This window comes from Grammomys surdaster, unplaced genomic scaffold (genome assembly GCF_004785775.1).
Source record: "Grammomys surdaster isolate TR1022 unplaced genomic scaffold, NIH_TR_1.0 136, whole genome shotgun sequence".
Taxonomy (NCBI): domain Eukaryota; kingdom Metazoa; phylum Chordata; class Mammalia; order Rodentia; family Muridae; genus Grammomys; species Grammomys surdaster.
The window spans coordinates 6,575,630-6,599,456 of NW_021604594.1; the positions used below are offsets into that span (position 1 = coordinate 6,575,630).

Here is a 23,827-nt window from a genome sequence, read left to right on the forward strand (position 1 = left end):
AGCCGGTGTGTGCATGAAATTGTGCAGTTCGGTACCTGGAAGGTGGAACGGAACCGGGGACCTGTGTGTCTGTCTGGGTATCTAGGCCACACGGCAGAGCACCGACTGGGGGAGGGGTGGGCCGAAACGGCACAGCTCACGTGGTGGAAGTTCGGCGAGTCTCAGCAGACACGGTGAAAACAGCGGGTTGCGCAGGGGTGTAGCAGTCACGGGCTGGTGGAGCTGAGGCTGCAGCGGCGGTAATGGCAGACCACGTGGGCCTCGGCGGCAGCAGTGCCGAGAGCTACGCTCACGCACGAGCTGCCGGGTGCCCGGGCTTCCCGGCCAACGCACCAATGTTAGGATTCGAGCGCAGTTTGGACAGACAACACCAAAGCCTATCCGATCCGGTTCCAAGGGAAGGGGTTTATTTGGGGAAGGGAGTGGGAGAGAGGAACGGGAAGATGGCGAGTGAAGAGAAGACGAAGAGAGAGAGAGAGGTTGGGGGTGGTCCCAACTATTTAAGTGGGTGATGACGTGTGTAATTTCCCAGGTGTAGGTGAGTCAGGTAGGTGAATTCTGGGAGTGGTTGTCCCAGCAACGTAGGAGTTGCAGGCCCCTGAATATGACGTCACCGGGTTCAGACTTATACTAACAATTAGAGTCAGAGCACGAAAGATAAAGTAAATGCCTTTGCTACTTATAGATCTATTTTGTTCCTAAAACTGTAGAACATGAGATTTTAGCTCCAATAGCCCCTCCTTGTAGCCTATACTCTCAAATCTCTACTGAGTCACTGACTGTTCTAGCTAACCTATTTAATTAGGCTTGCACACGTGGTGAACTATGTGAAGCTGCTTAGTTAAATAGAAAGAGATCTAGTCCCCTTTACTTACAACTTCCATGTGGGGTTTGATTAGGAGCATGAGATAACTTTGGGGAGTTTGTTGTGATACCTCACAGCTATGCTTGAGAGTGCTGACCATGCCCTCTTGATACTGTTATCTTCAAGGTTGGCCCACCATTGAGCTGAAGTGCACACTGGATATTGGATAGCTGGCATACAATTTGAATGCAAAGCCTAGAAGAAATACTAGGTCCACAAAGTGCTGAACAGCCCATCTCAGGCTATCTAAGAACCACATAAACCTTCAGTTTTGGGGGGAGAGTTTTGAACCTATGCATGTGCCATCAAACTCACTAAAGGTAAATAGTTCAAAAGAAGCTTAGAAACAATTACTCAGAAAATTGGTCCATGTTTTCTGTTATGATCTCCTCTCCAGTCCACTGAGTTAGCTTCTTTCTTCCCCCTACTAATGAGGCCCACCAACATCCTAACAAGTACTATTATTGTATCCATGACTTGAATAAAATCATAACAACTCCAGGTCCTACAGCTCAACCACAGTCTTCAGACCCACCCCCTTCATTCCACATTCCTCTTCATATTCACCAGTGTGGTCAAGAAAAATCAGCAACTGCTGTTGCTGAATAAAACAACCGTCTGGAATAGCTCCTTAATGGGTGTCTAATTGATTTTCATTCAATTAAGACATTTGCTTCAAATTTCACAGGATGCCAGTGAAGGCTATCAGTTTCCAAGAATGCTTGCTGCCACGTGTCTTGCGTATTTTTCTTCCTTTGCTTTGTGCTTTCCTGCTGTTTAAAGATATCATATTCAAAGGGAGGAAATGTTCAGAATGACAGCTGACAGGGAGGAATATAAAGAACAAAGCCACCCTCAGACTAGCATGATCCTCGGAAGCTAAGGCTTTCTAGCAACCCCCAGCTTAAGGTTTATTTCAGTTGTTACCAATTTCTAGTGGGTATCCTTCACAGACATAACAAAAACTACACTATTTCACCTGACATTTGTATTCATCTCATACAATAGGTTGGTTGATTTCCTCCAGCTTTCCTCAAGTGTAACTAGCAGATAAAATATATACACATTAAAGTAAACAATGTAATGCCTATATACATTTGCACTCAAAGTCATTAACACTTTCAGTCTAATTAACATCTCTATGTCTTACCTCTTTATCACTTTCTATATTAAGAAAGCAGTTAAAGTATGCTACCCTAGCAAATTGCCAGTACACAGTACATTATTAATAATATTACTATACTCATATTATATATTAGAACCCAGAATACATCCATCTTATAATTAAAATGTTATATATCCTTTGAGCAATGTCCTTTCCTATTTTCCCAGGCCCAAATAACCATCATTCTACCCTTTATAAATGTATATATAATTACATAGCAAGTTCAACTATTTTACAATCCATACATGAATGTGGCCACACAGCACTTAGCTTTTGAGTCTGGATTATCTTGTTTAGCATGGTGTCCTCTAAGTTTCTCCATCTTGTAGCAAGATGGTAAGTGGTGGACTGTTTTGTTGTTGTTGTTATTTTAATACTAACATCCAATCACAAGGAGGTGAATAATCCAGCAAGAAAAAGAAACCACATTGTATTATCAGTTACAATCAGACAGGAAATAAGCACTGGAGTTCCTTATAGCAATACTTTTATATTGAAAAATAAACAAAAATATATTTAGAAAGATAGTTGACATGTGTTTTAAAGATGCTGTAATTTATGTATGTTGAAGAAAGCAACGAGATACTTTGTAGTGTGAGTGTATGCACACTTGTATGTGTGTGCGGGGAAGGGGGGGGAACACCTGTGTGCATTTGGAGGCCAGAATAGGGTGTGATGTCTCATTCCTCAGAGCTGCAGTTACACCCTGTTTCATATATAAATGCTGGAGCAAAACTATGGTGCTAATGGTTGCACAGCAGGTGCTCTCAACTCGGTGATTCTCAACCTGTGGATCTCGGCCTCTTTGGAAGTCAAACAACCCTTTCTTCCACAGGGGTTGCCCAAGACCATCAGAAAAGACAGATATGTACGTTATGACCCATAATGGTAGCAAAATTACAGTTATGAAGTAGCAACAAAATAATTTTACAGTTGGGATGTCATCATAACATGAGGAACTGTATTAAAGGGTCACAACATTAGGAAGGTTGAGAACCACTGCGTTAATTGCTGAGCTCTCTTTCTACCCCCCAACCCCCTGCTTTAACCAATACTTCCCTTTTCCTAAATATGAAAAATTACTACATCTACCACATAGATTTCTTTTCAATTAACTTTTTTTTCCTAGAGAAAAGAAATTCCCAAAGATATTTTATTGTTGATTTTTTTTTTCAAAATAAACATGCACATGCATCTAGGTCTCTGTGCATGCGTATGTCTGTGCTTTTGCGGAGACCCACACTTACCGTTTCAGCACAAACGCCGTCAACATGAAGGGAAGTGAGAGCTTGTGTGTGGAAGGAATCAGACCACCACGGTGAGGAATTTAGCCTGAGGGCTAGCTTTGCAGTGGAAGAATAAGAAACCAAATCACTAAAAGCCCCTTTCCCTAATTCCCTGAAATAAAGCCATGAAAGGCCTCGCCCTCTGGAAACCCACCTTATCAGTTACTTTCCAGTGATGTGATAAAATACCATAGCCAAAGCAACTTGTGGAAGAGTATACCTGGACTTACATCTCCATAGAAGGGGTTTGTGATAAGGAGAAAGGCAAGGCAGCAGGTGGCTGAGCAGGAACTGGCTGGTAATATTTCATCCCACCGGAAGCCAAGCAAGTGAACTGGAAGTGGCTATGAATCTCAAAGCCCATACTTTTCCACCAAGGCCTCACCTGTGAAGGTCCTATACCCTCCCCCGAACAGTGCTACCAGCTAAGGAAACAAGGGTTAAATACTTGAGCCTATGGGGGACATTTGTCATCCAAACCTCAAATCTAGAGAAGAAGCAGGAGCATAATTTTTTCTCTGCTTTACTTTCAGCTACAGGAATGTAATGTCACAATTAGGTAGTGTTCTGGAAAGGTTTTGGTCAACATGCCCAGGCTAGGAACATCTAGGAAGAAGGAACCTCAACTGACAAAATGCTTCCTCCATCCAATTGGCCAATGGGACTATTCTCTTGATTGATGGTGATGTGGGCAGGCCCAGCTCACAGTAGGCTGTGCCAGCCCTGGGCAGGTGGTCCTGAGTTATATAAAAAAACAAGCTGAGAAAGCCAGTGAGTAACATTTTTCCATGATCTCTGCTCCAGGTCCTGACTCTAGGTTCTCATCTTGCCTTCCTGTCCTGACTTCCCTGAGAGTTGTACGCTGAAACAAACCCTTTCCTCTCCACATTGCTTTTGATTGAGGTGTTTCTCACAGAAACAAATAGCAAAGTAGGACAGGCAGCTAACATAAACAAAAACTGGTGGGAGTCTAGCAATAGGGGTAGTAGGGACGAATAAAGAGTACATAATCCACAGCAATATCGTTTTCATTAAAAAAAAAAAAAGCAACAAAATAGCTTGTTAGCTAAAGCAAGCATTTGACAGGGTACTGGCCAAGATAGGGAGCTCCTGAGAGCTCCTGATTCCACTTCCCAAAACCCACCATTATTCTGAGAACATGACATTAGAAATGGAGATGTCAGAATGGGGTAACATCCCAGAAAGCAAACTGAAGAGCCATAACACAGGCAACTTTGAGGGCAGGAGAGATGGTATGGTCTTTAAGAGTGCTCACAATGCAGCCATGAGGGCCTGAATTCAGCTTCAAACATCCTTATAGCAAGCCAGGCACAGTCTCTAATATTGCTGTAGCTCCACTGCCATGGGAGATTGCTAGGGCTGGCTGGCTACTGCCACCCTAGCCAAATAAAAGTGTCCTCTAAGTTCAGGTACATCTTACATCAAAGGAATAAAGCAGAGGGAGGGAGAGAAGAAGGGAAGAAGGGAAAAAGGGGAGGAGAGAGATCTAAAGATAAAACATACACAGAAAAATGTACATTTCCCTCTAAAGAGTGTGTTTGTGTCTGTGTGTGAATTATAGGTGGCTTCTGCTACTAAAATGAAGCAAGAATTTTTTTTAATTCTTTCAAACACATTCAGTAAAAATTATTCAAATATAAAACATTTGTTAGGTAATGAACAAACTGAGAAAGTGTGAATAAAGACAGGGTCATAAGTATATTGAGGTATATGGAGTTTGTTTTATAAACTGAAGCAGACCATATTAATTGGAGCCAATGACCTTTATTATGTCAACAGGAAAAGGAAGTCAACAGCTCACAGGAATACGTTTGCTTGGAAACCTCTCTGTAATTTTTAACTTGCTTGGTTGGTACAAACATCTCCTGCCAGCTAAAATTATGCAATATTTTTTTTCTTAGCAACTACATCTTGGAAAAAGTAAAATTGTGTTTTGTTTTCCTAAGTATTTAAGGATACCTTAAGTAGTGTTAACTACTACATATTCATTTAAACAATTTCATACACATCATCTACATGACTATTTTGGGACACTGAAGAAGAATGCCAAGAAATGTATCCATCTCAAAGCAAAACATATGAAATAATTCTTAATAGGTAATTACATAATCATTTTATAAGCCTGAGAATTTCTTAAAATTACGGTCATTCCGTGTTGTTTTATTACATGTTGATCTTTGACTTTCTACAAACCCGAGGCACTGGAAACACAATCTGTGGCCTTGGTAATAAAGTTTCATTGCATTGTTATATAAATAAACAGAAGAATGCTGAAGAACAAGAAACATGAAAAGAAGAATCTTGACTCAGATGACTGAAGAACATGGGCCCTTAACTCAAACTATAAACGCCAATCCATAGAGCTAAGGTTTAGCTCTGTGACTATGAGCGCATCAACGGTCTCAGTTTCTCCTGTACAATGTGGATGATTAGAGAGTCCATCTCACAGGGACAGTGTCAGAATACGAACTGCAATCCAAAAAAGAGAGTCCGCAGATAACTATCCTGAGAAATTTATTTAATAAGTGTTGCCAATTATTAGCACTGTAAGGAAATACATTGAACCTCAAAATTCATTGTGAAACTGCAAATTAAAGTGGGAATTTATTTCAATAAGTTAAAGTTGGGAATTGTATATATTAATGGTACCTAGTGTCTACAAGAAAATGAAGAAAATGGGCACACATGCACAATACATGGCCATGGCGATTCATATTGGTCTATGGCTCTGGAGAACAGTCATGTGATGGAAGACAGTAGACTGCAGGAGTGCAGAGAGGAAAGCACATTGTGGTGATCCCAGACTCTTCATACTAGGGAACAGTGTTCCGTCATCATAATCTCTGGGCTCTATTCCTTGCAGTCCATTTACCAGAAATTATTCACTTAGGCATATAGTTAGTAAACCAAGATACGGACAAAAGAAACTGAGTACATGAGGAGGGCTCTTTCCTGGCCCAATAACTGATGCCACTTTTCTTTCTGTTGGCCTCTATATTTACTGAAAATAATCATGTGGTATCTATTTGTGCCTCTGCTGAAATTAATATTATATAGTACTCAATCTACATCTGCCACCTTTTTTTTCTTAAGATTTTCCCAAGATTTCATGTCTTTAACTTGAATCAGATAAACTGCAAATGAGATGGTGAGGTCACATCTTTTTGAAAAAATAATAAATGAAACACATACACAAAAATAAAATATTAGATAGTAGTAGAGGCACAGAGAGGGGAAAAACAACATAGTTCAAAAGGTCCAAAAGGCAGAGCTGTGTCATGTTGGTCTTAGGCAAGCCTCAACTTTCTCACTTGTAAGTCATAGGAAAATTATTCACTGGGGAAAAACCACATCACACCCAAGTTAATTTCTAACTTCTGAAGCAACTTTCTAGTCCCACAGTTTCTATGGCAATAAAGATACTGGCCTTGTAGACCCCACTCCAAATCCAAATGGAAATGACTCTCAAGGAATCAGTTTTTAAATGAAGTGGTACCATTCTGGGGTGAGAGATTTAAGAGAGAAAGGGGATCTGAAGGAGGAGAGGGGCTATGGTTGTTATAGGAGAGTGATGGTCTTCCCTTTGATATTTACAAAGAGATACAAAGGGATTAAATTTCACCTTTTTGCTTTTTACTAGGAAAAATAAAATAAAATCTAGAGGAATCAGTAAGAGGCGACAGAGCAAAGCAAACCTAGGAGTGGGTGATGGAAGACAGTTCAGGCTTACTTCTAATCCTAACCCTGAATGTGCTACACAAACAGCCTGTGAGGGGTGGGACTTGGGGAGGGAGGAATGAAAAGCCCAATAACCAGCATGGTTGACCAATCTTACTCTTGATCTCCTGATCACTGACTGCAGGGGAAAATTTTCAGTGAAAAATTTCAAGCAAACATTTGGCTTAAAATGTCTATGAAGACTTCAAATTTGGAAGTCAGACAATATCTAGAGTCAGCCCCCTCCTCATGCTCTCCTTTTTACAAGTCTGTATTTCTATATAGATTTTTTTGTGGTCATCTTTAACTCACCAGTAAGTTCAAACTCTAAAGGCTGGTCTTCAGTTCCTTTGTCCTCAAGGTTTGTGACAACCTGTACTGGCTAGTTCATGGATTCGGAAACAGAACTTTGGATGTTTTCACTTGTTTTTATTTCCTATAGTTTATATTATTCTACTCTGATTTCTGGAATTGTTATTATTTTAATTTTTTGAGACAGAATTTCAATATGTAGCCCTGGATGTCCTAGAGCTAACTATGTAGACCAGGCTGGCCACAAATCCACAGAGATCTGCCTGTCTCTGACTCCCAAGTGCTTGAGATTAAAGATGTCTACTGTCAAAGCAGTCAACTTCGATTTTAAAGGCAGTTAGAGAATACAAAAGACTAGTCCCTGCTAAGATTATTGTCACAGTTGATGTTAAGTATGTCTCAATGATTGTAGGGAGTTAATTCCAGGACTTTAATTAGAAAATGGAAGGATGCAACTAGGGCAACATGATCTGGTTCACTCTGAGAAGTAGGTAGGCAGATTTGGTTAGGAAAAGGACAAGGTTAATATTTGACACTGTAACATTATTAGGGTTTAAATACTAAATGCCACCCACAGACACGTGTATTTGAACACTTGGTGTCCAGCTTTGGCACTGTTTGGAAAGGCTATAAAAAAACTCCAGGAGATAGAAGCTTCTGGAAGAAGACATCACTGAGGGCAGGATTTGAAGTTTGAAATTTTGGCTCAATTCTCTGTCACCCCTACCCCCTGCCACCACCCTCTAATCTGAATCACCTCTGGACCTGCTAACTAAAATAAACCCTTTCTTCCTTGGGTTGCTTTTGACCCTGGAGTTTTTTGACACCAACAGAAAAGTAACTACCACAGCATCAGAGTGGAATAGTTCCATTACTAGACCAAGAAGCCACACAACGGACTCCAAGTGAACGCTTCACAGAACCCCTGCATCCTGTTGGTCTCATTCTGAGTAGTTCAGGGAGTAGCACTGTAAACATAGGAGGCATTCACCTGAATCATATAAAGAGATACACATCTATCATTTCTTGTTTTGTGAGTAATACAATCTGAGAAAATGTCCCAAAGTAATAAATGATGTTATTTAAAAGTTAATGAGATAAAATAACACGACTTTTATATGTCCCAATATCCCAAAATTGGTCATACCCACCAATATGTCAAGACAGAGTGACTGTTAGCAAATTTACAAAAACATGAAAGTTTGCTTTCTTTGGCATCTCCAAACACCTTTACTCCACACATTGTCTCTCTCTGCGAAGATCTCCACCCTGAATAGGGCTTTATCACTTAGATCCTTAATTCACACCGATTTCTAACCAAAAGCTTAGCTTGTCATATACTTGGCTCTTATTATAACCCCTTTTAAAACATAAAAATGGTTTATCACTGAGACATTAAAGCTCATTAAGTATTATTACTCAGTGACTATTATTAAACACTGATATATTAAAGTCCAGTTCACAAGAACCACAGTATTTTTCCACAAAACCCTTGAGCAAGCAAATGGCTACAGTGGTCAACAGTAGCAGCCCCACCTCAAATGTCAAAGCAAAGACTCTGTCATGTATCTTGGTACCATGTTAAGAGCACAGAGTGAGGTAAATACCACTATGAACTCAATCTTTTTCCCCAATCCAAGTGCATTCAAAGTTGCATGGTTGGAACATAGGAGTCTGATCTCACTCAAATTGCCTTCTTTTGAGATTATAAAAGGAAGACAACTTGGTGTGGTAGTTTAAATGAGGAATGCTCCCATAGGCTTAGCTATTTAAAGAATTCCCAGCTGATGATATTGTTTGGAACCAACTGGTGGTATAGTTTAAGAGGCGTTGCCTTGCTGAAAGGAGTTTGTCACTGGGGGTTGGAGGGCTTGCTTTGAGATTACATAACCTCTTCTTACTTCCAGTTTGCCCTCTCTGCTTCATGTTTGCAGTAAAGCTGATCTATGGCTCAGTTTACCGCTCCAACCACCATGCCTACAGGAGGGCACGCCTTCCCACCATGATGGATCCTTATCCCGCCAAAAGTAAGTCCAGATAAACTCTTCCTTCTGTAAGTTGCCTTGCTCATGGTAATTTATCACAGCAACAGAAAAGTAACATATATGCTTGGTCTCTGCCTTCGTCCCCTCTTCAGTTACTTTTTTCTGCTCTGCTCATGCATGCATTCATTCATTCATTCATTCATTCATTTATTCAGTGGCCATCGGGTGCCAACAGTAAGGCTTATTAGGTCCTATCAGGTCTTAAACACTTTACAATGTCAATATAACGTAAGGCAATCTGTATGAGCAGCGTCATGCCAGAGAGTCGGGAATAATCAGAGCTAGTCTTCTACTGATAGAAGTCTTGAATAGCTATGGCTCCAGTGGTTTGCCCTCAGCTTTCAGAAGAAACTGTGTTGTAACTTTTCAATTTGGTATTAGAAGGAGTCAGAGACTGAGAAAATGTAGAAAGGTTATATATGTGACCCATCACCGGCATTTTGGAGAAATGAACAAATCTGCTTGGTTACTAGGGACCAACCAGGATTTCTAGAGTGGCTAATGATGTCATTGCTGACACTCCTATTTTACATTGGAATTCCAGAATGTTACAGCGGAAACTTTTTTTTTATTATCTGCTATTGTTAGATGTATTATTATTTAACTTGATAATATAATTCATATATCACTTACTATGTTGTGGGTTTGCAACTTTTAGAATTGAGGTTCAGTTGTTCAAAATCATACAACCTGTAATGAGGGATGGGTCATCCAAACATAACATTTACTGTATCCAAACTTCTTCCTTGCCTGCCTTCTTTATAACTGGCTAAATTACAACTACTAAAATAACCAAATGGAAGAATAATTTTCCATACCAGATCCAATTTCTCAGCCATCCACAGATTAGCCATTTAATTCTTCTCTCTTGACACAAAGACATTTTCTCTTAATAAGAACATTTGCATTAAAATGAGCTAATTTCTCAGTGGTTTTTATCACATCATATCATCCTTACTCTTTCATGAAGGCACAGACCCCACTGTGTGGCTGGTTTCAAATAATTACTGTTGGAACTTGGAGGTAAAAGCTGGAACCTAGACTCCCTGAAAACCAAGATGTTAGTCCAGACAAGTATGCTGAAGTCATTGATATTTATTTTTTTCACTATTCTTCTTTCATACAATACATTCTGACTTCAGCTTCTCCTTCCTCTACTCCTCCCAGCCCTCACCTCCACAACCTACCCTCTTACCCAGATCGAGTGTTCCTCTATTTCCCTTTAGAAAAGAGCAGGCCTCCTTAGAGATATCAGCTGAACACAGCATAACAAGAGGCAATAAGATGAGGCCCAAACTATCGTATTAAGGCTGTGTGAGGCAACCCAGGAGGTGGAAAAGAACCCCATGAGCAGGCAAAAGAGTCAGAGAGCCCCCACCCACTCCCAACTGTTAGGAGTCCCACAAAAACTCCAAACTAAACAACCACAGCATGTGTGCAAAGGGCTTAGTGCAGTGCCAGGCAGACTCTGTGGATGCAGCTTCAGTCTCTGTGAGCCTCACTGATGATGCTTTTTACTGAAGGCGTTGGGCACATATTTGTAGGCAAGGCAAGATAACAGACAATTGAAGACTTGGCTCCCAAAACTCACTTTCGAAAGTCTGCTATATATTATATCAAACTTGATTAAATGTGCCCACATGCCACACTGAATGCAGCATATTGGTGGTGCTCAGAATACAAATGCTTTTTATGGTTTTGTTTTGAAATTATTTAATTTATGGTTGGCTCTGATTTCTAAAGGATTATTGTGCTTCCTGGGGAATCATCTTAAAATGAGACTAGCTTATTCATTTCTCTCCAGGGTAATGAAATTGCTGTTGATATTAAACTTAATGATTAATGAAAAAATATAACATTGCTTTTTAAATTCTTAATTGTGTTTTCTGCTTAAAACTTTAGTTTTTTAAAGAAAAAATGATTTGTAACTGCTGGAGGGTTTTTTTTTTGAGATATTGTCACATGCCACACAGCTCTCTCATTTTAAGTGTACAATACAATGGTTTGAAGCACACTCTTATTTGTGTCTATGATAATGGTCAAATTTAGGTCAAGGTTATCATGAGATAAAACAACCCTAGGATGTTGGCTGTTATCCCTTCCATTCTTGAGTCTATTTTCCAGCCCTAGACCACCACTAACGTATTTTCCATTTCAACAGATTTTCTAAAATTCAATATGTCATTTGAGTAGAATAATATAACTGTCTTTGTGACTGGCTCTGTCTTAAAATGCCATGTGTTCAAGATTTAGCTGGGCTGTGTGTATATCCAGCTCATTACTTGAGCAATGTTCTATTGGGTGTGCATATTCCATGCCTGCTCTTCATCAACTGATGGGCACTTGGTTGTTTTCTGTATTCTAATTACTATGGTCTATACTGCTATACATGTATCTAAATCCGAATACTTGCTTTCAATCTTTCAAGGGGCTATATACAAAGAGAATTACTATGTTGTTGCAGCTCTGTGTTCAAGTGTTTGAGGGCATGCTAGTCTTCTAAGGGAGCTGCAGAGTTTTCCATCATGATGAGCAGTGTCAGAGGGGAAGATTGCTCAATCTTATCTTTGGCAGGACTTATCTGGCTTCTGACTCCAATTTTGAGTAGATGTGAATTGATACCTCCTTCCAGTTTTGATTTGCATTTCTTTGATGATTAATGTTGTTTTGCACCTTTTCAAGTGTTTACCAGCCTCTTGTACATCCTCTTTAGACTTCTTTAAAAGAGGAAGGTTTTTTTTTACAGAGTTATAAATGTTCTTTGCATATTTTCCATGCAAGTCTCCCAGCAGGTATGCGAATTGCAAACAATTTCTCCCATATCATCTTGTCAGTCACCTACTCAACAAAGGCCTTTGAAGTATAAAGGTTCCTAATTTTAATGATGTCTTATTATTTTTCCTTTCTTTGCTTGTACATCTGGTGTCATTGCCAAGACCATTTGCCAAGTTCAAGGTCATGGAATTTGCCCTTTTGGTTTCCTCTAAGAGTTTTATAGTTAGTTCCTAGATGCATTTTAATCTGTTGTTTGTACATGGTGTGGGGAAAGGATTAGGGTCCAGTTTGGATATGTGGTTCCCCAGTAAATCCAACACTGGCAATTGAAGAGTCCACCTTAAATGTCCCTGATACTCTTATGAAAAAATGTCCCAGCTATGGAACATTAGGTTTTCTGGACTAGCAATTCTATTAAATTCCTACCTCACCCCCATTCCCACGTCTGTTTGCTGATGCCACAGAGTACTGATTGCAGTTGCTTGGTAGCAAGTGTTGAAATAAAAAAGTGTTGATTCTCCAATTCCATTTTCTATTCTATGTGATTTTATCAATTATAAATCCCAAGCCATTCTCTATTAATATTTACAACCCAAGGAAGAAAGGGTTTATTTTAGTTACAGATACACAGGTGGTTCAGACTCGGGGCGGGGTGTGGGAGGAGGATAGGTGAAGAGGGAATTGAGCCCAAATTTCAAACCTCAAATCCTGTCCCAAGTGATGTGTTCTTCCAGAAGCTTCTATCTCCTAGAGATTCCAAACTGTGCCAAAGCTGGGCATCAAGTGTTCGAATACATGTGCCTGTGGGGGACATTTAATATTTAAATCCTATCAATGTTACAGTGGTTCTGAACCTGTGGGTCTCAACCACTTTGGGAGTGAGGTTATGTATCACATACCTTGTACATCAGGTATTTACATTATGATTTATAGCAATAGCAAAATTATAGTTATTAATTAGCAACAAAAACAATTTGATGGTTTGGGGTCACCACATGAGGAGCTCCATTAAAGGGTCTTGGCATTAGGAAGGTTGAGACATAGCTCTAAGGAAAAACGCATCACCAAGGATATTCTTTACAAAAATGCACATAATCTAGACATAATCTTGACTAGAGGGCATTCTAGTTTGATGATATCCTTTGATATTACCACGGTAGGAGAGGCAGAAGACAGTACCAAGCTGAGACAGTTTTGAGTTGAAGGAGTCTGAACAATAGAACACCCAAGAATGACCTGTAGTCCAAAATTTCCTTTTGTGACAAACAGCATTATTGAGAAAAGAAGCAAAATTGTCAAAAAGGTCTACTGAGTGTCCAGGGTTTTTTTTTTTTTTTTGCCAATGTTGATTTCATGGTTTTGTTGATTGTATTGTTATTTGATTAAGAGACAATCTTTGTTTTAGAAAATACATTTCAAAATCCGTAAGTATAAACAGATTTCATTTTTAGATCTTCATCTCAAATGCTGGCAATGAGAGTGGGGCCAAAAAAAAAAAAAGAATGGAAAAAGGGGGTATGGGGGAGAATGATAAAACAGACGCTGAATTTGAAAAGCTTTGGTTAGGGCTGTGCAAGGATTTGCTGTACATTTCTTATACCTTTTCTATAAGCCTGAAAGTGCATTTGTTTAAAATTAATGAATAATTAGACTTAAAAAGCAGCCATAATAAAGATATCTTTCTCTTTTTGCTTTCTCTCTTTTGTTTGTTTTGGTTTTTTTTTTGTTGGTGGTGGGGGACAGGGTTTCTCTGTTTCTGGCTGTTCTGGAGCTTTGTTGATTAGGCTGACCTTGAACTTAGAGATCTGCCTGCCTCTATCTCCTGTGTGCTAAAATTAGAGATGTATGCCTTTCCACCTGGCTATTTCTAGTCAAATATTCCTTCCTTCATTCTCTCTCTCTCTCTCCGATATGATCTTGCATACCCTTTATATGAGTCAGGTTTCTGTTGTAACAAAATAAGTGACACAAACCCTAAAGGGGGTAGAATTTACTTTAACTTCATTTCAGGGGTTTCGGTTATTGCAATGGGGATAACATGACCATGCAAGGCAGCATACTTCATGAGAAATGAAAAGGGTCAGGTGAGAGAAAAATATGAATGAGAAGGAACCTGTCCCTTAATACTCAGATTAGCACGTTTCTCCAAGACTAACTAATTTTCTCTCCAGCCTAACTGTGAGTGGTTTTCTCCTCTTGGATCTGGCACCTATATCAATCTCTCAATCAAACTATTGTCCTGATGCAAATATACAAGGCAAATATAGTCCTAGAGGCCAGGAACAATATAGTTATTACAGAAACCAGGTCACCTTTATGACTCAGAAAAAAAAAAGATATAATCTGTCTGTCCACATGCCACATGTCTGAATTATCTGTAGAGAGCAGGCTATAGAAAAGGCACCAGCATATGACCACTGTCACCGTGCTGCTGGTAAGCAAAGAGTGAGATGCCAAAATTGTTCTCATACTATTTGGCTTCTAATCAAATGGAAGATAGTCTCTCTAAATATTTTTTAAGTTGCTATGACTAAATCTAGTTTGGGGGTAAATCTCCCAGTTCCCACTAAAGTTGCTAGATTCATTGCAAGATGCAAATTAAATTAAAATGAATAATATTTAGTGCAAGCATGTTCCAAATTCTGCACTAGACACACTTATATAAAATGTTCTAATTATCTGAAATTGAAATGTAACTAGATGTCCTATAGTTTTATTTGTCAAATCTGGCAACACTCAACTGTAGAAACTGTTCTTCTGCTTCAGCATCTTAGGCTGATTCCTGCTTTTCATTCTTTGGCAATAAGCAGAATAGCACTATTCATTCTTCCTATTCTGGAGGCCCAGACTGTACTGGTTCCAGTGCTGATCCTCTGGGTAGAAGTTATAGAAGAATGGCTGTCTCTTCAGACTCACAGAGTAGCTGTCAAAATTCTACTCAAGAGCAGGGGATTGCAGCCCACCGGCCAGAAGAAGTTAGTTTACATACTTGTCCATCTCATTAGGACTATTCTGTCTATAAAATGCATTGCACAAACAGCTTAGCTTCAGTAAGGCATGCCCCATGCTTTACTTCAATGATATTAAATGATTCTAGCACAGCTGGACTCCTCACTGTGATTTAATCATCCTGAATGGAAGCTGCCAATTTTAGATATACATAGAATGGTCTTACTTTTGGAATGAAGGTAACATTTGTCACCAAAAATAAGAAGCATCTAAAAATATTTCCAACTGGCCCTTTATTTCACATAGAATAATACATTCTAACTCACCCAGGATTCATGGGTTAGTGGACTTAGAGAATGGTTTCCTTAGTCTCGTTAATACATCAAAAGAAGTTGAGTTTAATCTGGAACATGGCCTCATACAGGAAGATGTGATTGATAACTAGTAACTTTTTTATCAATGGACTCATGGCTTATGAAAGAAACCTTGGACTTGACCCAGAATGTAAGTTATTGGGATAATTTGACTATCTTCCCTACCTTTCTCTACCCACAAAACACTAATTTGGAAATTGTAATAGGGCTATACATAGGACTTTTAAAAAATGTACCTATTTGTACTTTATGTTATGAGTGTTTCCCTTGCATGTACGCCTATGCATTATGTGTATGCCTCGTGTTCATGGAGGACAGAAGATGATATTTTATATGATGGAGCTGGGGTTATGGTTGAATAGTGGAGAACCATTATGTGGGTGCTGAGGCAAAGCCTGTTCCTTTGGAAGACCATTCACTGTTCTTTACTGCTAAGCCAGCTTCTTTTTGAATGAAGTTTGTTATAGTCGAAATCAGATTGAAATTTTTGTCTGTGTTAGAAGTGGGAGAGAATTTATATTTGGTAAATGACAACACCTTTAGTGAAGATGTATTTTTATGAGCCATTAGGATATCCAAAATAAAGGAGAGATTGGGCCTAGAGATGTCTGAGACACAGAGAAAGTAGTGTTATCTATGAAGAGATTAGACTACTTCCTAGGTGAAGTGGAAGTTTCTGGTTGTACAATGTGATGCAGACTGGTGTGGTGTTTTGCTGAGGCAAGATCCATGGAAGGACACCTGATGCTTGGAGAGAGTATAAATAGGACTCAACAGACAGCGATGTAACGTGCATAGCTAGCTTTGCAAGGCTTCATTGGTCTCGCATCTTCAGTGATCTTGACTTCATTGAGAGAGAGAGAGGTATGGCAGAGAACTTCTCCTGACATTCTGGCTGATTCTGGGCTCTTGTGCTGACTGGTGCCAATTTTGCAGAGGCCTGGCGGTTTCTGCTAAATTATGCCATGGCATGTTTGGTATCCTGACACTACTGAACTGGACTGCTGATATCTTGACCAATGGATATGGATATTAGAATTGCTCCAAGGAACTACTTCTAAACAGATCCACATCCCCTTGTTCTATTTACCAACTTTCTCTCTTAGAAAGATGGGCTAGAAGGGGGATTAAAGCTTTTGTGAATCCTTATTAAAAGTAGGTTTTGGAAATCTAAGCCTATACCTGGGTTTTAGATGTTGGACCCTGAGAGGGCAGAGCCAAGGAAGAAAAGAAACCAGCATCCACGTGGGGACAGCAAGGCAGAGCAAGGGACACAGATTGTCTGCAAGGGAACCTGTTGGAAGGGCATGAACAGGTTGTAGCAATTGACGCTATGTTTCTGGTTCTAGCAGTCCCGAGTGTTCATCCATCATCTTCTCCACAGTAAGGCATCAGGAAGTTGAGGTTCAGTTTTGTGTTGATCTTTGGAGCATATGTAGAAAGCAAAATACAATCTAAAGTAGGGTCTTCAAGAGGGCAAAAGGAGCTCGGCTGGAATGGTTGGCCAGAGAGCAAAAGTCACTTACAACATGTTCCTGTTTATCAGCCCAGGCACATATATGAATCAGTTCTCAGAACATTCATAAATCATCTCACCTGCCTCTCACAATAACCATGTAACTGAAACAAGGCTTTATCCTTGCCTTACAGGTTAGGATGTTTAGTTACGGTTTTAATGTAAAAAGTAACAAATCTACCATGATATCAAGCAGCTGCAACTACTTCAAGTTAAATAAGGCAGAGACAAGGGATGAATTCTGACAGCTTTGCCCTGGGCCAGTAGCCTTAGCCACTACTTTATCCTGCAGGTTTCTATTCCACACGGATTTTCAGAAACCAGGAGGAAACCTGATCAAAGATTCAGTATGTCAGTCTTGGGCTGTTCCCATCACAAAAGCTCCCAACTATACAAAATATGTAAGACGAAAAAAATAATGTCCTAGGTTTCATACTCCTTATGATACCTCCTTGTCCTATGCCTGATAAAAATTTCTATTTATAGATCAAAACCATAACTGTTTTTAATCCTGAAATGTCTTGATAGACAGAACAATAATTTTTAGAACAGCATTGTCCTAAAGTAGTCTGACAAAATTTTGTCATCTTTTAATATACTATTAACTAGTTTGCTGACTGCAGATGCAGGACTTAAAACACAGTATCAAATGATCTTAAATTTTGACTTAATCTAAGCCTAAAGCAGGTCGCAAAATCCCCATTATTGCTTTTTCTGGGTAAACTCATGTGGCTTAATCCAAGGCTTACAAAGCACATACTGAAGGAGCAAGTGAGACTGTAGACACCTTCTCTTTGTTATAAAGTCTAGTCACTTTCTTACATGGCCCTAATTTCCACCAAAGTGCTTATTCAAAATAAATAAAATAAAACCCACAGGTCTTTTTTGTATGCTGTACCTGACGTGAGCAGGAAGAAGTTCATAGTTCACATAGTTCTTGTTTCTGGGCACTGATCTTATAAGATTTCCCCAAATGTTTGACCTCTGCCCCACCTTCCATTCCCATATGGATCCAAAAAAAAAAAAAAAATGGGAGTCAGGTGAAGACAAGCTCTTGAATGCAAGACTAGATGCCCTTAGGCTCCTTCTGTTCTGTTTCTTCCCCAAACTATGATCACAAGAAACAAGCTACTTGGCTGGGCAGTGGTGGCACACGCCTTTAATCCCAGCACTTGGGAGGCAGAGACAGGCGGATTTCTGAGTTCGAGGCCAGCCTGGTCTACAGAGAGAGTTCCAGGACAGCCAGGGCTACACAGAGAAACCTTGTCTCGAAAAAACCAAAAATAAATAAAATAAATAAATGAAGACATTAACTAGCTTTACTTACAATTCTAGAATTGGTTAACACATTATCCCATAAAACAGAATGAGTATAGGGATGAGCTGAAGTGAACAGAAGACAGCGTTATCCTGGTGGGGAAGAGCTGAAGAGAGCAGAAACCAGGGGAGGGGGATGTATCAACCAATTTGAAGTTACATTCCCATAAGGCTCAGACAGGAAAACAGAAGAACAGAAAAGTAAAGAATTGGTTGATATCAGGTTGTTTCAGGTTCCATGAAACTAGCCCATTTGGGAAAAATGAACATTCCTTTCTACTAAAGGTTGCTCAGCTAACAACTTGTCTTTGGTTTGGTGGTGTTGCACCTCATCATGAGTGACTTGATTTGTCCTGTTTCTTCAGGTCTGCCAAGGCTTTGTGGGGGAGCCAGACCAAAACAAGAGTACACACTTTCATTGTCATGGAGTATCGGTATTCAGCACTGGCCACAGCCATGCCAAGGTGCCGGGAGCTGCTTCAGCGAAGGTCTCCCCAGTCATGTCTCCTTCAGTGAAGCACTAGGGGAATTCTCTCTGAAGAAGAGCTTCTAAAAGAAGGGCAGCAGCAGCAGCAATAACAATAAAGTTTAGAAATCAAAGAAAGGCATTTTTCTTCCTCCCAAAAACTCATTTAAAAAAAAAAAGCCAGGCAATGGTAGTGGTTCATGCCTTTAATCCCAGCACTTGGGAGGCAGAGGCAGTCAGATTTCTCTGAGTTGAAAGCCAGCAGGTCTACAGAGTGAGTTCTAGGACATCCAGGGCTACACAGTGAAGCCTTGTCTTGAGAACAAACAAACAATTGGAGAGAGAGAGAGGGAGAGAGAGAGAGAGAGAGAGAGAGAGAGAGAGAGAGAGAGAAAAGAAGAAGAAGAAGAAGAAGAAGAAAAAGAAGAGAAGAGAAGAGAAGAGAAGAGAAGAGAAGAGAAGAGAAGAGAAGAGAAGAGAAGAGAATAAAGCATCAGAGAAAAATAAGACAAAATAGCATAGCCTTTACTCCCCCCCATGAATTCCTTCCCATATCTCTCTCATGGCTGGCGCGCACCCCCCTATGAAGTACTGAAAGCCACACCTCTCCCAAGTGTCTGTTCCTTTCTGTAGCTTGAAAAGATGTCTCCACCTCACTCACCTGCCTTCAGAGCTTATTTGAAGATCTTTCCTATGCTTTAGACTTTTCTCCATGCATACCTGTTTCTCCTCCTCATCGGCCTGCTGCTATCTCATTTCAGCTAACTTTTAGACAGTGAGGGGATTCCTTTCAACCCCTCCACCTCTACCACAATCCTAGTGCAGAGAATTGTAAAAGTGACAAGATATCGATGCTGAAATTAAACTATGTCCTCTCATCTTTCTCTACAGGGTCATTTCAATGAAATGTCACTGTTTGAAGCTATCTAGTAAGAGTTCCACATCAGTTATATACTGGCCAGTTTTGTGTGTCAACTTGACACAAACTAGAGTCATCAGAAAAAAGGAGCCTCAGTTGAGAAAATGCCTCCAAAAGATCCAGCTGTAAGTCACTTTCTCAATTAGTGATCAGTGGGGAAGGGCCTAGCCCTTTTGGGTGGTGCCATGACTGGGCTGGTGGGCCTGGGTTCCACAAGGATGCAGGATGAGCATGCCATATGGAGCAATCCATTAAGCAATACCCTCTCCATGGTCTCTGTATCAGAAGATTGATGGGACCTGTCAGGAAATGACTATGTCATAGAGTAGAGCCACCAAGAATAGAGTTGGTGCCCTTATATAAGAGGACAAGCCAGAACTGTGAGAAACAAATGCCTCTGCATCATCCTGCCTCCAGATTCTAGTGCTACTCCCTGCTCAAGTTCCTATCGTGACTTCGTCCAATGATGGACTACGATCTGGAAGTGTAAGCCAAATAAAAACCCTTTTCTCCCCAACTTGATTTTTGGTCATGGCATTTCATCCCAGCAATAGAAACCCTAACTAAAACAAGTAGTAAGAAGCAAGTCCCTGAATAACAGCCAAGGAGGACCTGAGAACTGCCAACCACCACTGGAATGAGCCCATGGATGTGCCTCTTGTCTGTTTGGTCTGCAGAAACAAAAACACCATAAGCTGGGTGATTTATAAATAACCAACAAGTCGTAAAAACAGCATACAATAAGCATTTGATTCTCACAGCTCTGGGCCTGTCCTCTTATGTAAGGGTACCAAGCCCATTCTTGATGGTGCTACTCCATGATATAGTCATTTCCTAAGAGGTCCCACCCATCTTCTAATGCCATCATCTTTTGGAGTGCAGGATTCCAGCATATTAATTTCATAGAGAGACAAAGATTCAGGCAATAGCAGAAGCAATCTTCTGCCCATGAGGCCTTTGCATTGATTGCAATGTTTTGAGAAATGAAGACCCACAGGACCTAGCTAAGGTATACCTTGATTCCAGATCCACAGAAACTACAGTAAGTGATGTTTTAGTGTGTTACATGATAATGAACGATACAAGTGATAAATCTGAGTTTAGACACTCTGGCTGTAGCCATCCCATATGAACTGCCGTGTTCTACTTCCTTCTGTGGCTTGGAACTGTTCCTCTGTTCTTCCTATATGGAGGACAACGTTTTTGGACAGACTCGGTTAGTATGTTTTCTCATGTCCCTCAATGGCCTCAATCACTGCAGAAAGTTTGACATCTCGCTTTTATCGTATCATTTCCTCATGCACTGAAAAGATTTCTCTCATTTTTGCACCGCCATAAGGCCATGGTGATCATTCCTGCTGAAGTTTGCCTTGGAGATCCACAGCCAGGCCATCATTTCAGTGGTCTCCCTCTCCTCTCACTTTCTCTCTTCTTTTTGAGCTCACCTTTGCTCTTGGATTCCATTTCCTCTTCATCTCCAGTTTGTCTCCTTCAAACTCTTTTCTCCAGCCTCTGTTTTTACTACAGAAAAAAAAAAGCACTTATTTACTTTCTGGGAACATTCACTTTTGTCTGCAAAGAACAGCTTTTTGGAAATAACATCAGAAGGAAAAACACAAGTGGGGGTAGGTTTTGTGGGGAGATCAGAACCCTGTTCAGAGAAGCTTTTGTTTTGTTTCCGCCCACTTCCCTATATCAAAACATCCCCTGTGGCAGTTAAAAGCTGCTGGCTACCCCAATTAAAGTGTTTTTGGAGAAGCTGTCGAAAATAGTTCCAGGAGCACTTTTAAGTTATTACGTGTGGGTTACATAAGCACCGAGCACTTGTTAAAACATTTGCCATGTGCGAGGAGTTGAGTCACTAAGCGTGAGTCAAAGTTTTCGCTCTTCAGTGTGACTAACGTGGTCATCGGAGATTGAAGCAGCCTGGAAAAAAATGTATTATATATATAAAAAAATCAATAAAAGACTATACACTTCCAGGAATCTGTACTCTTGGCTTTTAAAAACATGGTTATAACTATTTGTACTTAGATTAAATGTGCTCTTAGATATAACTACAATAGGACCAGACACATTACGAAGGGGATTTGGAAAGCAGGGGGTAATCCTTTATTTGCTTAAATGTATCTTCTTTGAGAGCCCCCACAGACTGGCTTGTGTAAATGAAGAAGTAAAAATCTATCCCTCTAAACCAAAATAGATAGTACAACTTAAATTTCTCATGGTCCTCCGGGGCACCAGGGTAGAAAAGCTTTTCCTTGAACTCTACATGTCTTTAGCATCCTCTGCCCATTCACTATTGTCCATGTTCCTCCGACATACTAAAAGCAGTCTCTTGGCACAAGAACGACCATTCACATTTCCAAAACCCCATCTGTATGTCAACTCTGCCCTTCGGCTGGAACAATAACAAAGTCTATGTTTTACTCAGGGATTTAACTTCTACCTTCCATCTTCTGCCCTTCTGTCTTCTCTGCGAGCTAGAAACTAGCCTTCACTGGAAAATGGAAGACCAAGGATATTCATATCAGTTGAGTGTTCCAAGACAATGGTCAGTACTCACCTATTTGGCTTTCATAGTTGATGTCAGTCACTAAAGCCATCCATCACTGCTCTCTGCTTGTAAACAACCCTTGTTGGTATGTGCTTATGTAAGAGCTATTTGGAAAAGTAACCTTTCATGTATGATTTTATTACATTATTGATTTGTCAAATTATATACTGGCTAGAAAGGAGAAATTATTCATATGAATTTATGCAAAAATTATATTCCTGTGAAAGTAAGGAAACTCAGTAAAAATAGCATTCTCTTGATTTTTATGTGTTAGAGAGAATTCAACTCCTAAGACATAGTGTTCTAAATTTAGGATTTGAAATAACTTCAGAAGAAAGGCGAAATGAGCTATCATGTATCTTCATAGAAAACCAGAACATTAAAACTAAAAGTTGTCTGGATAAATAATCTCATTGGAAATACCCTTGTTTGTTTAAGTCTATTATTATTCTTTTCTTTCACTAGAACTTGGTTCATACAGATGGATTTCATTAAATCTATCGTCTACTTCAGGGCAGAGCCCTGGAAGTCCTCAATTGGTTCATTGGTACAGCCTAAAGTTTTTTAACCAGCCCTATGAGCAGAGAAGACTGTGCCCGAAGTACCTCCTTAGTCCAGAGTACCAAGTAGAGTTTCTATTCTGAGACAGGTAGGAAGGAGACACCAACACTATTCTACTGCTCAACAATAGTTTTCATTTAAAATTTAGAAGAAAGCATAAATCTATTCAGTAATGAGGCCAAATTGCTGACATCAATGTAAGACACTAATAATAATATCAGAATGAGGAGAGTAAAATTCTTTTAGATACTTCATAAGGATTTCAGCAATGCTTATCATGAAGTAAGACCTTATTAGTGATCCTTTCCCATACTCATTCTCTACTCTGCCCCTCCATCCCTGACCTTATTTAATCCTTCCTGCTGCCTTATTCCTCATTCTCCCTTCCCTTGAAGCACCTCCATGGTCTCTTTACAGTTTCCTGACTTTTATTGGCACCTCAGTTTAACACACATTTTTAAAGTTTCAAATCTAATATCCATATGTCAGAGAGAATATGCAATATTTATCTTTCTGGGTTTATGTTGCCTTACTCTGAATGGTGGTGTCCAGCTCTATCCATTTACCTATAAATCTCATTTTTCTTTTTAGCTGAATAATATTCCACTGTATATTCTGCATTTTTATTACCCATTCATCAGCTGATGGACACTTAGGCTGTTTCCATTTCCAGGCTTCTGTGCATATAGCAGCAATTATATGGATGAGCATAGAGCATATCTCTATGGTAGGACATAGAGTCTTTGGATACATACGCACAGGAGTGGTCATATAGTAAGTCTATTCCCAGTTTCCTGAGGAACCTCCACAATGATTTCCATAATGACTACTAGCTTGCACTCCTACCAGCAATGAGCAAGTGTTTTATTTCACTACATCTACACCAGCATCTGTTGACATTTGACTTTTGGATCTTAGCTGCTCTGACTGCTATAATGTCACATTTTTGAAAATGCCATATGCAAACTTACTACTGCAGAAG

At 39.8% G+C, this 23,827-nt stretch overlaps 1 pseudogene; it reads left to right on the forward strand.

Annotated features, from left to right (window-relative positions):
* Positions 1 to 242: 242 nt before the first annotated feature.
* LOC114617425 overlaps positions 243 to 23,827 on the forward strand; it is a 30,377-nt pseudogene continuing 6,792 nt past the window's right edge.